The sequence below is a fragment of the Oncorhynchus clarkii genome, unplaced genomic scaffold, assembly GCF_045791955.1.
Source record: "Oncorhynchus clarkii lewisi isolate Uvic-CL-2024 unplaced genomic scaffold, UVic_Ocla_1.0 unplaced_contig_1937_pilon_pilon, whole genome shotgun sequence".
NCBI classification, from domain to species: Eukaryota; Metazoa; Chordata; class Actinopteri; order Salmoniformes; family Salmonidae; genus Oncorhynchus; species Oncorhynchus clarkii.
Genome location: NW_027260637.1, coordinates 1 through 4,973, shown reverse-complemented (window position 1 = coordinate 4,973; position 4,973 = coordinate 1). Strand labels below are relative to the sequence as shown.

The window sequence follows — 4,973 nt, the reverse complement described above, 5'->3', positions numbered from 1 at the left end:
CTCAAAAAGTGGATGAAATTGCATATACTGTAGCCATAATTTGTAGCACAGATTGTTGGATGAAATACAAACTAACCTTGCTTACTTATTTCAAAGCGAGGGCACATATTTCAGCCTTGTGGGAAAAAACGGACAAAGAGTTGAAATTCCACAAGGCAGTGACAAAAAGCGTACAGCACCTGGTATTCCCAGGCGGTCTCCCATCCAAGTACTAACCAGGCCCGACCCTGCTTAGCTTCCGAGATCGGACGAGATCAGGCGTACTCAGGCCGGTGTGGCCGTAAGCAAAAGCCAATCTCAAAAAGTGGATGAAATTGCATATACTGTAGCCATAATTTGTAGCACAGATTGTTGGATGAAATACAAACTAACCTTGCTTACTTATTTCAAAGCGAGGGCACATATTTCAGCCTTGTGGGAAAAAACGGACAAAGAGTTGAAATTCCACAAGGCAGTGACAAAAAGCTTACAGCACCTGGTATTCCCAGGCGGTCTCCCATCCAAGTACTAACCAGGCCCGACCCTGCTTAGCTTCCGAGATCGGACGAGATCAGGCGTACTCAGGCCGGTGTGGCCGTAAGCGAGAAACTATCTCTTGGTGCACTATGTAAAGTCAAAGTGAGCCTGATTAACAGCTGTTGCATTTTCACCATTTAGATAAGCATCTTTGTGTCACTCAAAAAGTGGAAGAAATTGCATATACTGTAGCCATAATTTGTAGCACAGATTGTTGGATGAAATACAAACTAACCTTGCTTACTTATTTCAAAGCGAGGGCACATATTTCAGCCTTGTGGGAAAAAACGGACAAAGAGTTGAAATTCCACAAGGCAGTGACAAAAAGCTTACAGCACCTGGTATTCCCAGGCGGTCTCCCATCCAAGTACTAACCAGGCCCGACCCTGCTTAGCTTCCGAGATCGGACGAGATCAGGCGTACTCAGGCCGGTGTGGCCGTAAGCGAAAGCCAATCTCAAAAAGTGGATGAAATTGCATATACTGTAGCCATAATTTGTAGCACAGATTGTTGGATGAAATACAAACTAACCTTGCTTACTTATTTCAAAGCGAGGGCACATATTTCAGCCTTGTGGGAAAAAACGGACAAAGAGTTGAAATTCCACAAGGCAGTGACAAAAAGCGTACAGCACCTGGTATTCCCAGGCGGTCTCCCATCCAAGTACTAACCAGGCCCGACCCTGCTTAGCTTCCGAGATCGGACGAGATCAGGCGTACTCAGGCCGGTGTGGCCGTAAGCGAAAGCCAATCTCAAAAAGTGGATGAAATTGCATATACTGTAGCCATAATTTGTAGCACAGATTGTTGGATGAAATACAAACTAACCTTGCTTACTTATTTCAAAGCGAGGGCACATATTTCAGCCTTGTGGGAAAAAACGGACAAAGAGTTGAAATTCCACAAGGCAGTGACAAAAAGCTTACAGCACCTGGTATTCCCAGGCGGTCTCCCATCCAAGTACTAACCAGGCCCGACCCTGCTTAGCTACCGAGATCGGACGAGATCAGGCGTACTCAGGCCGGTGTGGCCGTAAGCAAAAGCTAATCTCAAAAAGTGGATGAAATTGCATATACTGTAGCCATAATTTGTAGCACAGATTGTTGGATGAAATACAAACTAACCTTGCTTACTTATTTCAAAGCGAGGGCACATATTTCAGCCTTGTGGGAAAAAACGGACAAAGAGTTGAAATTCCACAAGGCAGTGACAAAAAGCGTACAGCACCTGGTATTCCCAGGCGGTCTCCCATCCAAGTACTAACCAGGCCCGACCCTGCTTAGCTTCCGAGATCGGACGAGATCAGGCGTACTCAGGCCGGTGTGGCCGTAAGCGAAAGCCAATCTCAAAAAGTGGATGAAATTGCATATACTGTAGCCATAATTTGTAGCACAGATTGTTGGATGAAATACAAACTAACCTTGCTTACTTATTTCAAAGCGAGGGCACATATTTCAGCCTTGTGGGAAAAAACGGACAAAGAGTTGAAATTCCACAAGGCAGTGACAAAAAGCTTACAGCACCTGGTATTCCCAGGCGGTCTCCCATCCAAGTACTAACCAGGCCCGACCCTGCTTAGCTTCCGAGATCGGACGAGATCAGGCGTACTCAGGCCTGTGTGGCCGTAAGCGAAAGCCAATCTCAAAAAGTGGATGAAATTGCATATACTGTAGCCATAATTTGTAGCACAGATTGTTGGATGAAATACAAACTAACCTTGCTTACTTATTTCAAAGCGAGGGCACATATTTCAGCCTTGTGGGAAAAAACGGACAAAGAGTTGAAATTCCACAAGGCAGTGACAAAAAGCGTACAGCACCTGGTATTCCCAGGCGGTCTCCCATCCAAGTACTAACCAGGCCCGACCCTGCTTAGCTTCCGAGATCGGACGAGATCAGGCGTACTCAGGCCGGTGTGGCCGTAAGCGAAAGCCAATCTCAAAAAGTGGATGAAATTGCATATACTGTAGCCATAATTTGTAGCACAGATTGTTGGATGAAATACAAACTAACCTTGCTTACTTATTTCAAAGCGAGGGCACATATTTCAGCCTTGTGGGAAAAAACGGACAAAGAGTTGAAATTCCACAAGGCAGTGACAAAAAGCTTACAGCACCTGGTATTCCCAGGCGGTCTCCCATCCAAGTACTAACCAGGCCCGACCCTGCTTAGCTTCCGAGATCGGACGAGATCAGGCGTACTCAGGCCGGTGTGGCCGTAAGCGAAAGCCAATCTCAAAAAGTGGATGAAATTGCATATACTGTAGCCATAATTTGTAGCACAGATTGTTGGATGAAATACAAACTAACCTTGCTTACTTATTTCAAAGCGAGGGCACATATTTCAGCCTTGTGGGAAAAAACGGACAAAGAGTTGAAATTCCACAAGGCAGTGACAAAAAGCGTACAGCACCTGGTATTCCCAGGCGGTCTCCCATCCAAGTACTAACCAGGCCCGACCCTGCTTAGCTTCCGAGATCGGACGAGATCAGGCGTACTCAGGCCGGTGTGGCCGTAAGCGAAAGCCAATCTCAAAAAGTGGATGAAATTGCATATACTGTAGCCATAATTTGTAGCACAGATTGTTGGATGAAATACAAACTAACCTTGCTTACTTATTTCAAAGCGAGGGCACATATTTCAGCCTTGTGGGAAAAAACGGACAAAGAGTTGAAATTCCACAAGGCAGTGACAAAAAGCTTACAGCACCTGGTATTCCCAGGCGGTCTCCCATCCAAGTACTAACCAGGCCCGACCCTGCTTAGCTTCCGAGATCGGACGAGATCAGGCGTACTCAGGCCGGTGTGGCCGTAAGCGAAAACTATCTCTTGCCAATCTCAAAAAGTGGATGAAATTGCATATACTGTAGCCATAATTTGTAGCACAGATTGTTGGATGAAATACAAACTAACCTTGCTTACTTATTTCAAAGCGAGGGCACATATTTCAGCCTTGTGGGAAAAAACGGACAAAGAGTTGAAATTCCACAAGGCAGTGACAAAAAGCTTACAGCACCTGGTATTCCCAGGCGGTCTCCCATCCAAGTACTAACCAGGCCCGACCCTGCTTAGCTTCCGAGATCGGACGAGATCAGGCGTACTCAGGCCTGTGTGGCCGTAAGCGAAAGCCAATCTCAAAAAGTGGATGAAATTGCATATACTGTAGCCATAATTTGTAGCACAGATTGTTGGATGAAATACAAACTAACCTTGCTTACTTATTTCAAAGCGAGGGCACATATTTCAGCCTTGTGGGAAAAAACGGACAAAGAGTTGAAATTCCACAAGGCAGTGACAAAAAGCGTACAGCACCTGGTATTCCCAGGCGGTCTCCCATCCAAGTACTAACCAGGCCCGACCCTGCTTAGCTTCCGAGATCGGACGAGATCAGGCGTACTCAGGCCGGTGTGGCCGTAAGCGAAAGCCAATCTCAAAAAGTGGATGAAATTGCATATACTGTAGCCATAATTTGTAGCACAGATTGTTGGATGAAATACAAACTAACCTTGCTTACTTATTTCAAAGCGAGGGCACATATTTCAGCCTTGTGGGAAAAAACGGACAAAGAGTTGAAATTCCACAAGGCAGTGACAAAAAGCTTACAGCACCTGGTATTCCCAGGCGGTCTCCCATCCAAGTACTAACCAGGCCCGACCCTGCTTAGCTTCCGAGATCGGACGAGATCAGGCGTACTCAGGCCGGTGTGGCCGTAAGCGAAAGCCAATCTCAAAAAGTGGATGAAATTGCATATACTGTAGCCATAATTTGTAGCACAGATTGTTGGATGAAATACAAACTAACCTTGCTTACTTATTTCAAAGCGAGGGCACATATTTCAGCCTTGTGGGAAAAAACGGACAAAGAGTTGAAATTCCACAAGGCAGTGACAAAAAGCGTACAGCACCTGGTATTCCCAGGCGGTCTCCCATCCAAGTACTAACCAGGCCCGACCATGCTTAGCTTCCGAGATCGGACGAGATCAGGCGTACTCAGGCCGGTGTGGCCGTAAGCGAAAGCCAATCTCAAAAAGTGGATGAAATTGCATATACTGTAGCCATAATTTGTAGCACAGATTGTTGGATGAAATACAAACTAACCTTGCTTACTTATTTCAAAGCGAGGGCACATATTTCAGCCTTGTGGGAAAAAACGGACAAAGAGTTGAAATTCCACAAGGCAGTGACAAAAAGCGTACAGCACCTGGTATTCCCAGGCGGTCTCCCATCCAAGTACTAACCAGGCCCGACCCTGCTTAGCTTCCGAGATCGGACGAGATCAGGCGTACTCAGGCCGGTGTGGCCGTAAGCAAAAGCCAATCTCAAAAAGTGGATGAAATTGCATATACTGTAGCCATAATTTGTAGCACAGATTGTTGGATGAAATACAAACTAACCTTGCTTACTTATTTCAAAGCGAGGGCACATATTTCAGCCTTGTGGGAAAAAACGGACAAAGAGTTGA

The 4,973-nt window shown here is 45.8% G+C and overlaps 16 non-coding genes across 16 annotated transcripts; all 16 read right to left on the bottom strand.

Annotated features, from left to right (window-relative positions):
• Positions 1-167: 167 nt before the first annotated feature.
• LOC139401664 (5S ribosomal RNA) lies at positions 168-286 on the bottom strand. Its single transcript, XR_011633099.1, has one exon. It is a non-coding gene; the product is annotated as a 5S ribosomal RNA (ribosomal RNA).
• Positions 287-463: 177 nt separating this feature from the next.
• On the bottom strand, positions 464-582 carry LOC139401672 (5S ribosomal RNA). Its single transcript, XR_011633106.1, has one exon. It is a non-coding gene; the product is annotated as a 5S ribosomal RNA (ribosomal RNA).
• A 260-nt stretch (positions 583-842) lies between these two features.
• LOC139401671 (5S ribosomal RNA) lies at positions 843-961 on the bottom strand. The gene has a single exon (XR_011633105.1). It is a non-coding gene; the product is annotated as a 5S ribosomal RNA (ribosomal RNA).
• Positions 962-1,138: 177 nt separating this feature from the next.
• Positions 1,139-1,257, bottom strand: LOC139401663 (5S ribosomal RNA). Its single transcript, XR_011633098.1, has one exon. It is a non-coding gene; the product is annotated as a 5S ribosomal RNA (ribosomal RNA).
• Positions 1,258-1,434: 177 nt separating this feature from the next.
• On the bottom strand, positions 1,435-1,553 carry LOC139401657 (5S ribosomal RNA). The gene has a single exon (XR_011633092.1). It is a non-coding gene; the product is annotated as a 5S ribosomal RNA (ribosomal RNA).
• A 177-nt stretch (positions 1,554-1,730) lies between these two features.
• LOC139401662 (5S ribosomal RNA) lies at positions 1,731-1,849 on the bottom strand. Its single transcript, XR_011633097.1, has one exon. It is a non-coding gene; the product is annotated as a 5S ribosomal RNA (ribosomal RNA).
• Positions 1,850-2,026: 177 nt separating this feature from the next.
• On the bottom strand, positions 2,027-2,145 carry LOC139401666 (5S ribosomal RNA). The gene has a single exon (XR_011633101.1). It is a non-coding gene; the product is annotated as a 5S ribosomal RNA (ribosomal RNA).
• Positions 2,146-2,322: 177 nt separating this feature from the next.
• LOC139401661 (5S ribosomal RNA) lies at positions 2,323-2,441 on the bottom strand. The gene has a single exon (XR_011633096.1). It is a non-coding gene; the product is annotated as a 5S ribosomal RNA (ribosomal RNA).
• Positions 2,442-2,618: 177 nt separating this feature from the next.
• On the bottom strand, positions 2,619-2,737 carry LOC139401670 (5S ribosomal RNA). Its single transcript, XR_011633104.1, has one exon. It is a non-coding gene; the product is annotated as a 5S ribosomal RNA (ribosomal RNA).
• A 177-nt stretch (positions 2,738-2,914) lies between these two features.
• Positions 2,915-3,033, bottom strand: LOC139401660 (5S ribosomal RNA). Its single transcript, XR_011633095.1, has one exon. It is a non-coding gene; the product is annotated as a 5S ribosomal RNA (ribosomal RNA).
• A 177-nt stretch (positions 3,034-3,210) lies between these two features.
• On the bottom strand, positions 3,211-3,329 carry LOC139401667 (5S ribosomal RNA). The gene has a single exon (XR_011633102.1). It is a non-coding gene; the product is annotated as a 5S ribosomal RNA (ribosomal RNA).
• A 187-nt stretch (positions 3,330-3,516) lies between these two features.
• Positions 3,517-3,635, bottom strand: LOC139401665 (5S ribosomal RNA). The gene has a single exon (XR_011633100.1). It is a non-coding gene; the product is annotated as a 5S ribosomal RNA (ribosomal RNA).
• Positions 3,636-3,812: 177 nt separating this feature from the next.
• On the bottom strand, positions 3,813-3,931 carry LOC139401659 (5S ribosomal RNA). Its single transcript, XR_011633094.1, has one exon. It is a non-coding gene; the product is annotated as a 5S ribosomal RNA (ribosomal RNA).
• A 177-nt stretch (positions 3,932-4,108) lies between these two features.
• LOC139401656 (5S ribosomal RNA) lies at positions 4,109-4,227 on the bottom strand. Its single transcript, XR_011633091.1, has one exon. It is a non-coding gene; the product is annotated as a 5S ribosomal RNA (ribosomal RNA).
• A 177-nt stretch (positions 4,228-4,404) lies between these two features.
• Positions 4,405-4,523, bottom strand: LOC139401669 (5S ribosomal RNA). Its single transcript, XR_011633103.1, has one exon. It is a non-coding gene; the product is annotated as a 5S ribosomal RNA (ribosomal RNA).
• A 177-nt stretch (positions 4,524-4,700) lies between these two features.
• On the bottom strand, positions 4,701-4,819 carry LOC139401658 (5S ribosomal RNA). The gene has a single exon (XR_011633093.1). It is a non-coding gene; the product is annotated as a 5S ribosomal RNA (ribosomal RNA).
• Positions 4,820-4,973: the final 154 nt, after the last annotated feature.